A 17920-nucleotide genomic window follows, 5' to 3' on the forward strand; every position below is an offset into this window, starting at 1 on the left:
TCACCTGTCCTCATTGCAGCCCCACGTGGAGGTACTGATTGTTGTCATCCCCATTTCATGGATGAAGAGACTGAGGCTCAGTGAGATTAAGCAGCTCGCCCCAAAGCGTGTTCTTAGCTGGCAGAGAATTGGCAATTCAAATGCAGAGCTCTCTGAGGCCACGTGCTCACCTCCGTTGCCAGCTGGATGGCTGAACCCAGAAGTCAGAATGTCTCTGACCGGTAACGTGGTTTTTTAAATTTTAAATTGAGAAAGGCTTTGTCCGTGTTTCTGTGCTTCCAAACCCAGTGCTCTTTCCATTAGCAGGGACAGCAAATAATCTCTATCTTGTGTGCCAAGGCCATTTAATTAGTATAGCTGCAGAAGTGTTCGTACTTGTGTGTTTGCGACTGGGTTCCGCCAGAGAGAATACTTTGCTAAGCTAAGGCTCTCGCAGTAGTGTCTACTGTGGACAGAAGGGGGACCTGGGGCCCGGATGACTAGATGTGTGCCATCTCCATGGGAGAGCACGGGCCTAGCTCAACTTTTAAGATTATCTAAATAAGAATTTATGATTAAAGCTGTACTTCAGCAAGAAAGTATTATTTGGGGAAAACTAATAACAATGGCAACCACTTCTCATACCCACTGTGTCAGGCACTGTGAGTCATTACCAGGCAGTGTCACATGGTGGTTAAATGCACACACTTTGGAGTCATAATTACCAGCTGTATCACTTTATCTCCCTGGACTCAGTTTCCCCATCTGTAAAGCTGGGAAAATAATACCTTTAGGAACTTGCGGGGATGTAGCCAGAGAATCTCTATAAAAGCACTTAACACAGATAAAAGTATTCAAAATATGCTGGCTTTGCATAGCACAGGGAGATCAGCTCGCTGCTTTGTGACCACCTAGAGGGGTAGGATAGGGAGGGCGGGAGGGAGACGCAAGAGGGAGGGGATATGGGGATATATGTATGCATATAGCTGATTCACTTTGTTATACAGCAGAAACTAACACAACATTGTAAAGCAATTGTACTCCAGTATTAATGAGAGGACATTTTGTAGAAGACTGGGGCCAATGAAACATTTGCTTTGCTAACCTGCAATGTATATAGGAATGCTCTAGGTAAATAGAACCAACAACACAATAAGTGATTATCAAAATATTAGTCATGTTGCATAGTTATGTCTCTACCTTAAGACTGAATCTGACACAACACTGTAAAACAACTATACCCCAATTTTTTTAAAAAAGGCTGAAAACACACAAAAAAGCAATTATACTCCAATAAAGATGTTAAAAAAAAAAGAAAAAAAATATGCTGGCTTTAAAAAAATTATTTCTGGTTTTCAGTATAAGCCTGTAAGTAAATAGAATTGGTTCTGTTTGTGGATGAGAAAAATGAGGCTCCGAAAGTGGGAGTGATTTGCCCAAGGTCACATGCCAGGAAGGGGCTGGCCAAGGTCACAGGCCTGGCTCTCAGCTCTAATGCCCACCCATGTGGTTTCCGCTGTGGGTCCTGCCTCCCCGGTGAAGGGTCAGTCTGGCGTGGCCCCACCGGGATGGAATAAACCCAGGCTGTTCCTTCAGTTCCTCGCCGGCATGCCAGCCCGGGCCCTGCACGGAGCCTGCTTGCGAGGAATTGTGGCAGAGCAGCCCCTGATTGCTTGGAGCCTTGAAAGTCCCCTGGCTCTTTCAGCAAGAGGTGGGATGACAGCTTTCACATCATTGCCAAGCTCCACCTTAGAAGACTGGCTTTACCTCCCTTCCCAAGCCCCTCGCCGGAGCAGGGCCTTCTCTGCCAGGCCTTTCCCTGAGGCTGCCTTTCCCTGGGGTGTGATGGTCACCTCTTTCTCCTGGGTGGGAATCCATGAGCTGTGAACCTTCAGCTGGCATCTTGCTTCCCTTCCAAGGACTGTGCGGGAGGCGTTGTGCTTCCCAGAGATTCCAGGTTCTCTAAAAATAGTCAAAATAATGATACCAGCACCACCACCACCTGTGTCCTAAGTACCACGTTGTCAAGACTCAATGAGCGAATGCAGGTAAAGCCCAGTGCCTGCACAGGATAAGCTCCCCTCAAATGGTAGCTCTGGTTATGTGAGTGGTCTTCAGTATCCACGTGAGTGTGTGTGCTCGTGGGTGAGACTGGTCCTTGATGGCATCTGAAACTCTCGGGTAGCTGATGGATCTGCCCAGGTGATGAACCCTTTCCGAGGAGCCAGAAGGTGGTTTCTTTCCTGAGAATCCTGGCACGTGCTGGGCGACAGTTTTAGCCTCTGCTCCCCCACCCCACTCCCACCGGCTGTGTCACATTCTCAGTCCTTCCATAGCATGCTCTCCTAGCCCGGTTTGTGAACTAGCCTCTGAATGTGTGTTTAGTAAATTGCAAACGTTCCGAGTTGCTCAGTCCTACCTCCTGACTTTTAAAGGGGCCCCTGCTAGGGTAGTAATTGCTCCCAGGCAGGCTATTGCCAAAAAGAGTAACACTTAGTTTCTGCAGGGAGGCCACTGTGAAGCAGGAGCCCAGCTGTGGCTCGCCCTGGTCACAGCAAAAGGGGAGAGCGTTCGTTCAGGTGCCCATGGCCCCCATGAGCATGCTGTCCACAGGAGGCAGACTGGGCTTCCAGGGACTGGCTCTCCTTATCATCCCTGTCCCAGGTGGCCAAGGGAAGGGCCCGAGGAGCTGGGCGGCGACTGACCAGCACGGGAGGGTCGTCAGTTGCCCTCTGGCTCCACATGTGGCCATGCCAAGTGCAGTGCCTGTATATCGAGGATATGCATGGTTCGCTGGATCTGAGGTCAGCCTGTTCCGCCGTTTCATAAGGGAAACAGTGATCAGCGAGCATTTCCTTAGCCCCTGCTGTGGGATAGGGCGCACGTGACGGGCTTTGAGAGAGGTCAGTAACCATGCTGGGCAGTGCTTCAGGCACTTGACCATGCATACAAATTATCAGGGACCTTGTCAAGTGCAGGTTATGATTCAGCAAGTGCTGCAGTTATTATGGCCTCATAACTATCCCAAAACCAAGAGATGTGCAATAGCCACAGATTCTGCTCAGCCTTGCTGCGGATCAGGAAGTGGACAGGCCACAGCCGGGCAGCTTGTCTCGGCTCCGTGATCCTCAGGTTACAGCTGGAAGACTCAGTCTGGGCACCGGAGCCACTGGGAGGCTTGTTTTGTCTCATGTCTGGAGGTTGGCATTGGCTGCTGGCCGGGGGCCCCCAGCTCTTCCCTGCACGGGCCTCCCTGTGCCATCTTCTCACAGAGCTAGTTTGAGCTTCTTCTAAGCGTGGTGGCTTAGAAAGGGATTCTGAGGGCATGGGTCCTGGGAGAGAGACAAGTAGAGCTGTATTCTTTTTATGACCCAGCCTCAGAAGGCAGGTTCAAGGGGAAGGAAATAACTCTTACTTCCTGTATCAGTTTCCTAGGGCTATTGTAACAAATGATTGTCACAACCTTAGTGGCTTAAAACAACATAAATTTATTCTCCCACAAATCAAGGTGTCGACAGGGTCATACTCCTTCTGAAGCCTCTAGGAGAAGATCCTTCCTTGCCTTTTCCAGCTTGTGGTGTTCTTGCCATTCCCTGGCTTGTGGCAGCATCCCTGCAGTGTCTGCCTCTTCATCACTTGGTCTTCCCTGCATGTCTCTGGGTCTCACATCTCTCTCTCCTTTCTCTTCTATGGATGCCAATCACTGGATTTAGGGCCCACCCTAAATCCAAGATGATCCCACCTCAAGATCCTTAACTTAATTACATCTGCAAAGATCTTATCTCCAAATAAGGTCACATTCAACAGGTACTGGGGGTTAGGACTTGGACATCACTTTTTTGGGGGGAGAGACACATTTCAACCCACTCTACAGCTCCTGATGGAGAGTGGCAAGGTTCTAGGAGAGCATATAAGACTTGGAAAATTTGGGATGGGGACTGCGATTCTGCATTTCTCATAAGCTCCTAGGTTGTTGATACTGCTGGACAAAGATACAGGCTACTGTTCTCAAATCTCAGTCTACTGAGGAGGAGGGAGGAGTAAATAGCAAGCTAGGCACCATATTAATACTAAAGCCACGTAATATTTGAATAACACACAGCATCTACTATGTACAGTCACTTGACATATATTAGCTCCTTTAAACCTTCACAGCCACCTTTTAAAAAGGTTTTTGTCCCTGTTCACGGATGTGAGGCTCAGAGAGGTTAAATGACTTAACCAAGGTCACACAGCCAGGAAGTGGTGGAGCCAGGACTTGAACCCAAGCAGAGCTGGTTCAAAATCCTTTTAGTTACTACTGCAGTCCCCTGCCTGGGCTGGGACCTCGGGAGGGAGCCATCAGCCCAGGGGAGGAGAGCCAGTGTGGCTGCAGAGAGGAAGTAGCTGCCTAGCTGGGCCTTACAGGGTATTCACTCAGGCACCTGAGATTTGCTAAACGTGTGTGTGTGCCTGACGCAAAAGCAGGAGCCAAAAGACATGTGCTTTCTGCCCTCGTGTAATCTGGTTGGGGTGTTGACTGTGGACAGTTATACCAGGTAGAGAAGTGAAGGAACGGATCTTCAGGGAGGTACTAGCAAGAGCAAAGGCACAGAGACATGGGCTGGGGCTCACAGGTGTGCTGAGGGGAACCTGGGGGCTGACCGAGAGGAGAGGCAGGGCGAGGGGGCATGGGGCGCGGAAGGAGACCCTGGCTTTTCCCAGGCCTCACCGATGGCTGGACAAACCTGGAGAGACACACAGCACTTGGACTGACTGCATTCACTCCAGAATCAAGGAGCTGTTTGCTGTAAGGCAGACAGAAGGAGGCCAAAGCTTTCAGAGGCTGGGGAGTCCAGAGGCCTGGGTGGGGCTGTGTACTAGAACTATTAACTCACACCCTTTGGGGGACTTCGTTTCCTTTTTGTTTATTTTTTCCAGCTATTAAAGGAATAGATTCAATATGTAATACACACACAAAAACATGCGACAGTAGAAGGACCCAGATGTCCTACCTTCCAAAGACAACCTTTGTTAACATCTTTTATTTTTTTACATATAATTCGCATACCATAAAAATCACCCTTTCAAAGTATGCAGATCAGTGAAGTACATTCATAAGATTGCACAACCATCACCAGCATCTAATTTTAAAACATTTTCATCATCTCCCCCACCCCCTGCAAAAAATTCCTGTACCCATTTAGCAGTCACTCCCCATTTCTGTCTCTAAAGATTTGCCTATTTGGGGCATTTCATATCAGTGAACCATAGAATATGTGGCCTTGGTGTCTGACTCCTTTCACTTAACATAGTGTTGTAGCATATATCAGTAAATTCCTTTTTATAGTGAAATAATATTCTGTTGTGTAGCTATAAGGTGTTTCGTTTGTCCATTTGTGAGTTGATGGACATTTGGGTTGTTTCCGTCTGTTAGCACCTTGACGTAGCTTCTTATTCCTTTCTCTGTACACTTTTACACAATGATATTATACAGTATATACCGTTTTGCATCCCACATTTTCACTTGCGTTTTCCCACGTGATTTAAAACTTCTCCTAAGTGCAATTTGTAATAACTGCATGATAACACTCCATCTTCTGGCCGAATTATAATTTACCTAACCATTCCCTTGAAGTCAGGCGTTTAGTTGTTTCCAATTGAAGTAAGATTTTAAAAGGAGCAACAGATGAGAGAAACCTCAGGGGATCTTTCCAGAAGAGCTTAAATCACCTCCCAGCCTATCTGTGCCAGCAAGCTGCTGAGCCCAGAGAGAGACGAGGATGACTTATCCCAGATTACTAAGAGGCAAGGATTGGACTGGATGGTGTAAAAAAGATTCTTCTCCAGGGTGGCATAGCAGATCTGCCGAGGACCCAGGCCTGCTCTTCCCCAGACCCCCAGATGTCAAGGGAGATGTTAGCTTTATATCAGGCCCCCTGGCAAATGTTTACATTTCTTTTCTGAATTTATTTTCTTTACCCTCAACAATATAGTCTTCATATGCAGTCTGGAAAGCCGAGAAAATGAATAAAGAGCTTGAAATTAAAATTGCCTGGAATTCACCTCTCAGAGGCAACTCCTGTGAACATTTTGGCATATTCCTTCCCAGTCTCTTTAACACATTTGAAGACCACATTTGTTGGGCAATTTTAAGATAACATTAAAAAACCTGAATTCACAAGTAAAGCATGACCACTGTAGAAGGTGTAAAAAATCCTACACTAAGGGAAAACCTCATGCAACAGTCTAGGTGTCTGTCCTTCCAGAGTGTTACGCTCACAGGGCATAGGATATGGACAAAAATAGTTCAGCAAAGTTGGGGTCAGACTATTTGCTTTCCGCCATCCTCCATAACATCTTTCCATTTCAGAAAGACCTTTGCAAAATATTAAGGTACAGAGTGGTGTTATGTGATTCCATTTTTTTTTAAGAAGAGAAGTATATTTGTACATACTTACATATGTGAAGAGAGTTCCTGGGAGGATGCCCAAGAAACTGTTAATGGTGGTTACTTTTTTTGAAAAAATTATACAGTTATACAATTTTTTTTTTTTTTTTTTTTTGCGGTACGCGGGCCTCCCACTGTTGTGGCCTCTCCCGTTGTGGAGCACAGGCTCCGGACGCGCAGGCTCAGCGGCCATGGCTCACGGGCCCAGCCGCTCCGTGGCATGTGGGATCTCCCCGGACCGGGGCACGAACCCATGTCCCCTGCATTGGCAGGCGGACTCTCAACCACTGCGCCACCAGGGAAGCCCTACAGTTATACAATTTTTAGAGGTTACACTCCATTTACAGTTATTACAAAATATTGGCTATGTTCCCCATGTTGTACAATACATCCTTGAGACTATCTTATACCTAATAGATTGTACCTTCCACTCCTCCACTCCTATATTGCCCCTCCCCCACTCTCCCCACTGGTAACCACTAGTTTGTTCTCTATGTCTGTGGGTCTGCTTCTTTTTTGTTATATTTACTAGTTTGTTGTATCTTTTAGGTTCCATATATAAGTGATGTCATAGATTTGTCTTTCTCTGTCCAACTTATTTCACTTAGCATAAATCCCTCCAAGTCCATCCATGTTGCTACAAATGGCAAAATTTTGTTCTTTTTTATGGCTGAGTAGTACTCCATTATATATGTATAATGGTGGTTACTTCTTAGTCTCAGTCCTGGGGCCTGTGACTTCAGTAGTCTGGGGGCCTGAGACGTGTTTTTAAGGGAAGGGAGCTTTGGAGAGGCAGGATTTTTACAATTTGTGTATATACCCATTTTTTACTGTTTGCCCATTTCTATTAGATGCAATTTTAAGTTTAATTGGAAAAAATAATTATATGTCATTAAATATTCTGCAACATTATTGTTTATGACTTTATCATCCAGACAGCATATCATACCATACAGCATCACTGTATGGACATACCATAGGGTATATCTATGAATCATAGACATTCATAGACATTTAAGAGGAGGGGTCCAAATTATTTTTGAAACTTTTTGTTTTGCATAGTCTTGATGATTTTCTTGGGGTTAATTCCTAGAAGTAGAGTTGCAAAAGTTTTGTACCACTTTGTCAAATACTTCTTAGCAAGTTTGAACCAAAGTGTGCTCCAGCTGGCAAAATGCCAGATGCCCTGTTACACTTTCTCACCCAGACGGGCTGGTGAAAGCCTTTTAGTGTTTGGTTCTTTTTGGCTAACCATGAGCGCCACCGTGTTTTGAGTGCCACCCATGTGGTAAGCAGAATAATGAGCCCCAAAGATGTCTACATCCTAATCCCCAGAACCTGTGAATATGTTAGGTTATATGACAAAGGGGAGTTAAGATTACAGATGAGATTAAGGTTCCTGATCAGCTAACTTTGACATAGAGAGATGATTCTGGATTATCCAGGTGGGCCCAGTGTAATCACAAGAGGCCTTAAAAGTGGAGGAGAGAGGGGCTTCCCTGGTGGCGCAGTGGTTGAGAGTCCGCCTGCCGATGCAGGGGACACGGGTTCGTGCCCCGGTCCGGGAAGATCCCACATGCCGCGGAGCGGCTGGGCCCATGAGCCATGGCCGCTGAGCCTGCGCGTCCGGAGCCTGTGCTCCGCAACGGGAGAGGCCACAACAGTGAGAGGCCCGCGTACCGCAAAAAAAAAAAAAAAAGTGGAGGAGAGAATAATAAGAGAGAACAAGGAAGATGGCTGTATGAGAAGGATTTAACCCGAAGATGCTGTCTTTGAGGATGGAGGAATGGGGCCACAGCCAAGGAATGTGGGTGGCCTCTAGAAGCTTGGAAAAGGCAAGGCAATGGATTGTGTCTTCGAGCCTCCAGAAAGGAGCTCAGCCCTGCTGACACCTTAGTCTTAGTCCAGTGAGGCCCATGCTGGATTTCTGACCTTGAGAACTGTAAGATAATAAACTTATGTCCTTTTAAGCCACTAAGGTTGTGATAATTTGTCACAGCAGCTATAGGGAACTAATACAGTCCAGTACATACTGTATCCCCAACACCTAGCACAGTGCCGGCCCTGAGGGAGGTTCTTGGTTCTTGTCTAGATGGTCCATTATATTTATCATTTGCCCAGTCGCACAAGATACAAAAGTAGTTTTGCAGTTGCCACATACATACCACTGGAAAACGAACCCACTAAGTTGCGTTTCTGATTTGTTTGCAGTACATTTTGTCTGTAAACTGAGTGTTTATAGTCAAAGTACTGTGTTACTTGGGTTATTTCTTTTTTCCGCTTCACCTTAGTTCTGTTATTGATTTGAAATAGGTTCATTTGTTTCTGCTGGAATTCAGTAGGGTTTCCCCACATCTTTATTGATTTAATTTTACTTTTTGAATAACAAAAACATCAAAACTGTACCTAAAAAACGTACTCAGAGTATTACTTCTCCCCCACATCCCTTCTACCCACCCCCACCACTCCTCGCAAGACAACTAAATAAGCTAATTTCTGGCTTATTTCTGTTTCTTTGTGCAAGAATAAGCAGATACATGTATATGTTCTTTTGCCTTTCTTATATAAAAGGTAGTATGCGATAGATATTCTTTCTCAGTTAATTTTTAAAAATTTAGCATCCTGGAAGTCACTGCATGTCATTGCACAGAAGTCTTTGTCATTCTTTTTTACACCTGCATAGTACTCCACTGTGTGGCTTTGCTGTACTTTATTCAGCTGCTGTCCTCTGTCTGGGAGCTTAGATTGTTTTCAGTATTTTACAGTTACAAACAATGATGCAGTGGGTAACTCCACGTATATGTATTTTGTCACTTTGGGAAGTGTATCTTCAGGGTAAATTTCTAGAGTTGGGATTTCTGTGTCAAAGGGTAAATACATATATAGTTGGTCAATATTGCAACATCCCACTCCATAAGAGTTCTTCCATCCTGAATTCCCACCAGCCTTGTCTGAGCATGCCCGACAGGTGCTGTCAAGTTTTTAATTGTTTCCTATCTGATAGGTGAGAAAGGGTATCTTGATGTAGCTTAATTTGTAATTTTCTTATGAGTGAAATTGAGCATCTTTTAATATGTTTATGGACCATTTTTATGTCTTCTTGTAACTTGGATGTGTCTTTTATTATCCTTCTGTTGTCAAGATTTTGGACTTTTCCCCCTAAAATTTAAGAATTCTTTATATATTAAGGCTTACTAGCCCTTTATCTGTGACATGTATTACAAATGTTTTCTCGTTGGTTGTCATTTTCTTTCAACTTTGCTTATAGAGGTTTTTTTTTCCCCAATGTGCAAGTTTTTTTAATTATCATTTAGTTTAATTACCAATTCTTTCTTCTGTTGAATTTGAGGTCTCTTTAGAAAACCTTTCTTAGATATAGAGCATTTTATCCATTTTTTTCTTTTAATACTTGTAAATACATTTTTCTTTTTAAAGCTCTGATTAGCACACTGGCCCTGAACTCCATGCAGATCTGATTTATTCTTGTGTGCAGAATAAGATATGGATCAAATTTTATCTGTTTCCAAATGGCTACATAGTTATCCTAGTGCTATGTATTAAAAGCCCATCTTCACCACAATGATTTGTGATGCCACCTTTGTCATGTACTACATTCCTGTGTGTCCTTGGGCCTATTTCTAGCCTGTTTCCCTGTCTGTCCATCTGCTCACGGGTCAGTCCCCCACAGTTTAATTGCAGAGGCTTTAGAGCAGGATTTAGTATCTGGTACCTCCTCCTGTAGCAATTCTGTATCAGGGTTTTCGTAGCTGTTCTCGTAGTTTGATTTTTTAATTAAAAATTATTGTTAAAAATTAACATTCATTTTTACAGTAATTTTAGGTTGATTAAAAAAAATTAAGCAGAGAGTATAGAGTTTTCATATACCCCTTCTCCATCCACCCTTTTCACACACAATTTTCCTTATTATTAACATCTTTCATGAGTGTGGTACTTTTATTACAGTGATGAGCCACATTATGATACATTATTATTAACTAAAATCCATAGTTTACATTAGGGTTCACTCTTGGTATTGTACATTCTGTGGGTTTCAACAAATGTATACTGAAATGTATCCACCATTCCAGTATCATAGGAATAGTTTCACTGCCCTAAAAATCCTCTGTGTTCTGCCTGTTCATCCCCCCATTCCTTCCCCAAACCCCTGGCAAACCACTGATCTTTTTACTGTCTCTCTATAGTTTCGCCTTTTCCAGAATGTCACGTGGTTGGAATCATACACTATGTAACCTTTTCAGATTGGGTTCCTCCATGTGCAGTTTTATTTTTTCACATGAACGTTTTATGTCAGCTTATCTAACAAAAGCTTGGTTGTGTTTTTATGGGGATAATGTTAAATATTCAAATGAGAGAGAATTAACATCCTAATGATGCTGAATCCTTTCCAACAACAGGCCATCTCTTTTTTTTTCTTTTCCTATTTGTTGAGTCCATTTTGAGTGTTATAAGTTTTCTTCACATGTGTGTTGCACATTTCCTGTTAAGTTGATTCCTGTTTTGTCTCTTCTGTCACCATTATAAATGTAGAGTATAGAGCATAGAGTATATACTCTACCTCTTCTGATTGGTCACTCTGTGTATATGAAGGCTTGAACTTGAGAACTCACTGAGTGTTACAGGTCTGTGGAACAGCACAACGCAGGTGAGAGGGCTAGTTCCAGGCCAGCTTTACCCCAACTTACCAGGAGGCCTCAGAGCCATGACATATTTTCTCTACCCCTCACCCCAGTTTTCTCTCTTCCAAAATGAAGGGCTGGATACATGCTCACCATTTCCCAGAGTGAAATTCCAGCCAAAACTAAATTGTGGTTTGTGTTTTTACCTCTTTCCCTTACTTGTGATTGACAAATTGGATGTTTTCTCCCTGCTGCAGTGCAGAGCCAGGCTGCAAGTACCCAGCCTCCCTACATGCCCTGGCCTTGTCAAACTAGACCTTTACGTAAATGGAAAATGTCTCTTGCCTGTCTGCAGAAACCAGAAAGGGCAAGGGGACTAGCTTGCTTGTTCTAGGAACCTTCTGAGCATTGACCTTGACCTTTTTAAAAAAAATACAGACAAGGTTTACTGACTTCTGAACTGTTGGAAGAAACTAATGTTATCTCATTAAAACTGCATTGCTCACCAAAAAAAAAAAAAAAAAAGCAAGAAAGAAAACAAGCCCATTAAAGTTTTAAACCTGACATGGAAGACTATTAAAGATTCATAATTGCAATAAAACTCTTCAATAGAATTTGAATTTTCGTTGTGGTAATGCTACAGTCAGCGGAGTCCTCATTTGAAGCCGCAAAATCCATTTCAATAAAGTCTTGGGAAGGTGGTGAAGAAGGAGGCCCTGGCCCAGCAAGGCTCCCACCGGTGTGCACATCCAGAGAGGATGGATTCCTGCCTGCCAGCTCAGCACAGGGGTCGAGTGGTTGGCAGGTTTCTCCCCTGCCTCCCTCTGATGTGAGAGCTCAGCCCTGCTGCCATCCTTCCATGGGTTCTTTGGGCTCGTTTGTTCCTTGCAGCAGGCAAGAACAGAGCACCTACTGTGTGCATGGCAGAATGCCCGGGCCTGAGAGGTCATGTCAGAGGTGGAAGGATAGGCTGGTTTTTCCTCGAGGAGGAGCCAATACTGGTTTGAGCAGAGGTTTGGCAGCCTGGCAGAGCAAAGGCCAAATCCCAGCTCTTGTCACTTCACTTGCTGGCCTCAGCCCCTCATCTGTAAGATGGGGATAAAAATATGTGCCTCATGGGTGTGGCCATCACGTGTGAGTGTTGACGGGGAAGGTGGAAAGGCGGGGGGTATGGCTTTGAGAGACTCAGAGGAGGCAGAATTGCAGTATTTGGTTGGTGAGTGACCAAGGGTCACTTTAAGGGTAAACATGGTTTTCAAAAACGCAGCTAACATTTATTGAGGACTTACTGTACGCTGGATACTGTTTTATCTGCTTTGTATGTGTTCATTCAATAAATATTCATTGAGCACCTACCATGTGCCAGGTGCTGTTTTAGGTGCTAGGGATACAGTGGAGAGGGTATTAACTCATTTAATCCTCAGACCTATGAGGTAGGCACTGATGCTTTCCCCATTTTCCAGAGAAGGTAACTGAGCCACAGAGAGGGCAGGGAAATTACCCGAGGTCACACAGCTGGGAAGTGGCAGAGCCTGGAATTAGATCCCGAGGGCAAGACCCCTGGGTCTGTGCTCAGTAACCACACAGCAAACGGCTTCTCATTTAGTTGGTGTACCACTCTTCACAGATGCTGGTCTTGTCCCGTTTTGAGGGAAGCAAGGCCTAGAGCGGTAACATTATTTTCCCCAAGTCTCTTAAGGAGTAAGAGGGGATCATTACCAAGGCCAGCTCACTCCTAAGCCTGCTGAGCTCTTTCCACTGCTCCAGGGGCCTCACACCCAGGGGGAGTGAATTCCTGCTTCCTGGTGGTTGGCTGGCCAAGTTCAGGGGAAAATCAGTGTCCTGTCCTTGTTAAAGTCCCTTTGCTCTCTCCTCGAAGCATCCCGAACCCGAGCCTGTCACTCGATGGCTGTGGATGTTGGAGGAGTCTTTCCTCTGCCTTAAAATGAAGGGCACTCCCGCTCTCCACCCTCTGCTCCTTCATCACTGGTGATGAATAGGACGCCCGTGGTGACAAATAAAAGAAAGCCTCCTTTATTTGTTCATCCTTCTACGTCCTCCCCACGGCGCCTGTCGGAAAGCTGAGCAAGTATTAGACACTCAGTCACACTCTGCTCCTGTCTCTCCCTTCTCCAGGGGGTCGCGTCCTGACAGCTCTGGGCTGGTGGGTGTTTTCTTGGTTAATCAGCCTCAGGGTCTGGGCTTTGCTGTTGCCTCGCTCTGTGGTCCCTGACACGTCCCTGTGCTGCCTGTCTCCCCATATGTAGGGGACCTTGGGAGGCCTGACAGTAGCCACGCTTTCCTTTTTCCTTTTTGCCTTAAATCTGCCCTCCCCCTCCCCCTCCCCCGCCCGGGTTATCTAACTCAGGGCTGGCTACTGTGGGAAGGAGAGAGTAACATTTCAATGAATGAACACGGAGAGCTCTTAGGTATTTTGTGTGTGTGTGGGAGGGGGAGTGCTTTAGGAGAAGAGCCAGATGAAGACCTTTAAACACTCCACCTGGACTTCACGTTGCACAAACCAAAGGAAAAGGGGAAGTAAGTGGAAGTGAGCATGGGAGAGTAGAGAGGAGGGGTCTCTGCAATCCCTTCCCGTTTACTAAATGCCTTCTGCGTGCCAGACACTGTGTGGGATAAAGGTGGCACAGGGTTGGGGGAGAATAGGGCAGAGGCTGGGCTCCAATGCTGGCTCACCGTCCACGTGTGACCATGACCTTGAGCAAGTTGACATGTCAACCTGTCCCCGCCATTTGGAAGGGAAGTGAATGAAAATCTCTCGAAAGCCTCTCGAGTGTCAGGCTCTGTGCTGAGTGGTCCCACTTGCTTCTCAGAGACCTGGAAAAGGCGGGCAGTATCATGTGCCTTTTACAGACGAGGAGTGTACTTGAGCGGTGCAGGACCGCACAGCCACTGTGGCATGGCTGCCTGGCTTCAGAACGACGGGCATCTTTCTGTTGGACCGTAGGGATGGGACTCCACAGCCTGCTGGCCTGGGGCTGCTGTGAGCAGCACGTGAGACGCTGGATTTATTTGAACGTGGCTTGTGAATTCTGAATGACAGTGAACATGCAGACGCCTGTTCTGACAGGGCTCCCGGACCTCGGGAAGCTTTTCAACAAGTAGAGGGAATGAGAGAGAGAGCTGGACACAGAAATGGGAGTCACTCAGATGCTGCAGAGGGCTGCGTGGAGACAGCCCCGTCTAGAGCTTCAGTTTTAAAACAGGCTCTGAAGAAGAAGCAAGATAGGAGAGGATGGAAAGAGATGGGGAAGACGGGCTCACGTAACCCCCCATTGAGTTGGGGTTTCCAGAGTGTGACTCCTACTTCACACCTGTTCCCCAAGTGGATTGCACATGAACCCCACACTGACTCACAGATCGGGTAGGGATTCATTCAGCAGACATTAGGGGGAAATGTGATTAGCGCAGCAGACCTTTGATTTCATGGATGTTAATGTTTACGAGGAGGCTGCAGTAAATGTGTGCCGGTGACTCACAGCACTGCATGAATAGCAGGTGCCCAGCTCAGGGAAGGGAGAGTAACTGAAGTTTGGAAACCATAGCACTAAATCGGTACACACCCCCCGAAGAACCATTGCCCCCAGAGGCTACTGACACCCCGAGCTCAGTGTTGCCAGATTTAGCGAATAAAAATACAGGCCACCATTTAAATCTGAGCTCCAGCTGAAGAGCGAATACCTTTTTCAGTGTACATACGTCCCATGCAATATTTGGGCCATTCCCTGCTTCTCCAGCCTCGCTGTGAGGGGCCAGGTGGGTGCTTGTAGAATTGAGTTGCTTCCCCCAGGCCTGGACCTGTAGAGAGAGGCTTGCTCACGAAAGGATGCCCTCACTTATCTGGTCTCTCAGATGTTACTTCCTTTAATTAAACTGCTGGGATGAAATAAAGTGTGTGGAAAAGACTGAAATTGACTTCCTTAGCTTAACAAAAGCCAAAGCTATTGAGAGGGATACTTAAGGAAACAGAGCACTTCAGCAGATGAAAAGTACAGCCTGGCTCCAGCTCGGATCTGTGGGGGGACAACCAGGGGCAGAGGGGAGAGGTAGAGCCGCTGCTCAGGGAGACTGTGATGATGTGGGCCGAGCGGGCCGTCCTTGCCTTGAGAGCATCCCTCCGCCCTCAGTAATGCCCGAATGCCTGCCTGCGAAGCTCTCCTTTGACACAGCTCTGCTTCTCAGCATCGGGGAACACCAGCTGGGAGAGAGGCACAGTGGGAAGTGGCGAAATCCATACCTCCGGGCATAAGCACTTATTGAGCACTTGCTGTGTGCCAAGCCCCGAATCAGGTGTTGGATCTCACCTCTAGCTCTTTACAAGGAAACCAGCTGGGGTTGCCTAAGTTCTCAGGGACCCCAGTTTCTCAACTAGGGAGCTCAAAGATGCAGAAAGAGAGAAAAAATTTGTTGATATTGCTGGTGGCGTTGGGAAACACATGCTGATGACTATAGAGATTTTGGAGGGCAATCCTGGGCTAGGATTCCCCATTTTACACCAGAGGAAACTAAGGGACAAAAGCTCATTGGGGAATTTGCTTGAGCTCATGTGGCATGAAAGTAGCAGAGCCAGAATTTGGACCTGAATCTGATGGTCTCTGAAACCCTTAACCATAGTGTTACGCTGCCTCCTGGATTGTAGGGGTTGTTGAGGTTTTTAAGCCAGGAAGGATATCATGAAAGCAAAAAGTTGAAGAAACATGAATCGGGTGCTAGGTCTGAGGCCAGTTTAGAAGTTAATGCACGGAGGAGGATGCCAGCTCAGGAGCTCAGGTATGAGCAGGTGGGGACCCAGGTTAGGGGACCGATGGGAGAGGAGGAAGGTGAGACTTCCTGGAGAGTCTACTCAGGGAATAAAGGCAGAGTTTATGATGGGGGTGGGTGTTCAGAGCTGGATGCTGCAGGGCTAGGGAGGAATGGCAGGCTTTGGACATGCTGGATCTGAAGCCCGACAGCAGCCCAGTAGTAGAAAGCACTAGGGCCTTGGGACCTGACCTGGGTTTACACCCTAGCTGTCCTCTTCACTAGCTCTGTGACCACAAACTATTTACTTAACCTCTCTGAGCCTCTGTCTTCTCTCTGGTGAGATGCAGAGCAATGACACCTACTCGGCAGGATACTGAAGCTACTAAATAAGGAAAACTATGTAAAGGGACAGACAAGGTTCTTGACATACAGTCAGCATCTGGTTAAAAGTGGTTTGAAACTTGGGGCCCCAGGCTGGTGTCATGTGTTAGTCCCCACTGAGCTGCAGCAGAGATGGTCCTGGAGCTGGGAATGGAGGGACTGGTGTCTGACTCTTCATTCATTCGATGAATTTTTATTGCATTCCCACTGTGTGCCGGGCCTTGGGGACATAGCGTGGAGAGGCTGGTGGGAAAACCCAATTATAGCACAAAACGGAGCCCGCTGAGCACCCTGAGAGCAGGATGTGATCTGTCTGGCTGTGCGTGGTGCCCCAGCTCAGAGCCTGGCACGTAGTAGGTGTGCAGGAAATGTTGAATGGGGTTGTGGAGGCAAAGATGCAGTGGGCCTTCTCTGAGCACATCAACGCTGGTGCAGAGGAGGGTCGGAAAGTCTGAATTTGTAACCACTTTCTGTTCTGGAAACTCCCCAACAGCAGGTGAGGAGTTAAAGAAAAGATGAGAAACTGGGGACCAGGGTTTCAGTTCTCAGCCTCATCACCACATCTTATTCTCTTTTTCTTCCAAATTCCCAACTGGCTCACCTTTTCCAAATTCTGCTTTGAAAAACGCTGGAAAACGCCCCTGGGGGTGACCATGCGCCATCAGCAGGCTGGGACGGGGCGAGAAGGAAAAGCGGCCACAGGAATAATTGGCATTATGGGGACTTCCCTGGTGGTCCAGCGGTTAAGACCCCACGCTCCCAATGCAGGGGGCCCGGGTTTGATCCCTGGTCGGGGAACTAGATCCCACATGCGTGCTGCAACTAAGGAGCTGGTGAGCCGCAACTAAGGAGCCTGTGAGCCTCAACTAAGGAGCATGCCTGCCACAACTAAAAGATCCCGCACACGGCAATGAAGGTCCAGTGTGCTGCAATTAAGACCCGGCGCAGCCAAATAAATAAATAAATAAACAAATATTAAAAAAAGTAATTGGCATTAATGGGCTGCCCTTCAAGGCCACGGTGGGCTTTGACCCTGGGCAGCCCCCTCTGGTCACCCATCGGTGAACAGAGGAAAAGCACTGAACCTCCGAGTTTAAACATGTTGCACGTCCTTCTGACATGCTCCAGGTCACACTGCAAGAGCTTCCCAGCCAACCTCTTCTGGTTTTGTCACATACTTATGTTTATTGGAAGGCTAGTGTTTTCTCTCTGTTTTTTACTCCTTTCATTAAAAAATATGTTCTTACATTACAAAATAAAACTGCCTTCTTTTTTAAAATTTATTTATTTTATTTTATTTATTTTTGGCTGCGTTGGGTCTTCGTTGCTGCATGCGGGCTTCTCATTGCAGTGGCTTCTCTTGTTGCCGAGCACGGGCTCTAGGTGCGTGGGCTTCAGTAGTTGTGGCATGTGGGCTCAGTAGTTGTGGCTCACAGGCTCTACAGTGCAGACTCAGTAGTTGTGGCACACGGGCTTAGTTGCTCCACAGCACGTGGGATCTTCCCAGACCAGGGGCTTGAACCCGTGTTCTCTGCATTGGCAGGCGGATTCTTAATCACTGCGCCACCAGGGAAGCCCCCAAACCACCTTCTTGTCGTAAGAATCCAAGCAATATATTATTCCTTTAACGGAAGGCTAGTTTTCTCACTTACTGCTTTTTTCTTGAGTAACTTAAAATGATGTTTACACTTTAAGGTAATATAAGAATGCACGCTTGTAAAAATTTTACAAG

The 17920-nt window shown here is 46.4% G+C and overlaps 1 protein-coding gene across 5 annotated transcripts in view; it reads left to right on the plus strand.

Moving 5' to 3' along the window:
• Positions 1 to 17920, plus strand: part of WHRN (whirlin) — a gene marked incomplete at both ends in the record, with an annotated part of 86123 nt that overhangs the window by 45877 nt on the left and 22326 nt on the right. The gene's annotated exons all lie outside the window — the stretch shown is intronic.

Source organism: Leucopleurus acutus (genome assembly GCF_964270905.1).
Source record: "Leucopleurus acutus genome assembly, chromosome: 7".
Classification (NCBI taxonomy): Eukaryota; Metazoa; Chordata; class Mammalia; order Artiodactyla; family Delphinidae; genus Leucopleurus; species Leucopleurus acutus.